The sequence below is a fragment of the Octopus bimaculoides genome, chromosome 9 (genome assembly GCF_001194135.2).
Source record: "Octopus bimaculoides isolate UCB-OBI-ISO-001 chromosome 9, ASM119413v2, whole genome shotgun sequence".
NCBI classification, from domain to species: domain Eukaryota; kingdom Metazoa; phylum Mollusca; class Cephalopoda; order Octopoda; family Octopodidae; genus Octopus; species Octopus bimaculoides.
In genome coordinates this window covers 79,509,799-79,511,533 of record NC_068989.1, presented here as the reverse complement: position 1 = coordinate 79,511,533, position 1,735 = coordinate 79,509,799, and positions in this window count along the sequence as shown.

The window sequence follows — 1,735 nt, the reverse complement described above, 5'->3', positions numbered from 1 at the left end:
GAGAGAGAGAGAGAGAGAGAGAGAGAGAGAGAGAGTGAGAGAGAGAGAGAGAGAGATACGTTTAAGTATATAGATGCTTATATATGAATATAAGTATCTATATATACATATGCTTACATAGATGACACGTAGCGTAGTGGCTAAGGTGTTGTACTTACGATCTGATATATCGAGTGTTCGATTCCCGGACCATGAAGTGCGTTATATTATTGAGCAAAACATTTCGTTACACTGTGACAGAGATAGTGGCAAAATCGTTGGCGTATTGGTAGAGATGCTTTACAGTATATCTTCTGAAGCATGACAACTGTTTCGGCCCCTGTTTTCCCCAACAGAAAAAAAAATTTCGCGGAAAAACGTTGTTCTTTCGTTTCAGGCATCTCAAAAATCGACGAACTAAGGAAAAACACTGCAAAGCAAAGAGGCATCACGTGGCAGTACGACTTCAGCCGACGACTCCGGTCGGCAGACTGTTGCCTGAGCGTTGCATCAAGTGGTTTCTAGCGGTAGAAGCCCGAACACAACGAGCTTGTCCCACAAAGAACGTTTCCGGTTACTTTTGGACACCCCTCGTATACCTATAATCTAACGATGAAGAATTCATATTAGCATCAATAAGTATACATACATGAAACAATACTACTATAGGCTCAAGGCCTGAAGTCTTTTTTACGTGGTAGGGAGAAAGTCGATTATATCGGCCTCAGTACTTGACTGGTACTTCATTTATCGATCCCAAAAGGATGAAAGGCAAATTCGACCACGGCGGCATTTGATCTCAGAAAGCTAAGCATTTTGTCCGGCGCAGTAACGACTTTACCAGCTCACCGCCTTATAAACATGAAATAACAACTCCTATATTTATCTGCAAAGCCAGCTCCTGGAAAATTCTTTTTCGGTTATAAGACATGTTTAAAGGCAACCTTTTAATACATAGCTCCTAGATGAATTTGACCCCGTCGCTTATTTATCTACAAAGATGCTTGAAGGAACTCAAATAAAAGGCAAAAATAAACTAGTAATTTCCGACTCTGAATATAACCAACCAGCAGTAAGACTTCCGATATAACGCAACAAAGCTTTCAACGCAAACCACCAACCCGTGTCACATGTACGACCTCTACACCAATAGAAAATAAAGTTGCAACAGCTGTGTTTACATATATGCTCGAATGAACTTTAACAATAATATAGAAACCAATAACCTCTTGAACCATTCAAATAGCTTTCTACATAGCTTTAACTGTCAAACAAGAAAAATTTCTTCGGCATCCCTTCTTTCTACCCCGATCTTATGAATCTTCACTTTCTACCTCTTTTCTTCTCATTCCTCCTTCCACTCTTTATTTTCTTCTTTTCTCTAACACTCCTTATTCTACATCTTTTTCCCACTAGAAACACTCTATATATCTTATATACACCGAAAATATACTGTTATATCACTCAAACGTTGTTTTTCTCTGCACAAGACGACTACCAAATAAGTATATATAAAACTTCGAGAACCAAAGCAACTGAAAATTCTGTCTAGCGTTTCTATGTATGTATGTATGTATGTATGTATGTATGTATGTATGTAACTGTCTACCTATCTATCTATCTATCTATCTATCTATCTATCTATATATATATATATATATATATATATATATATATATATATGGGAGAATGTACGAAAAAACAACAACAGACGAGGACAGGTGGTGTAAACAACAAAAAGAAGTAATAGTATGAC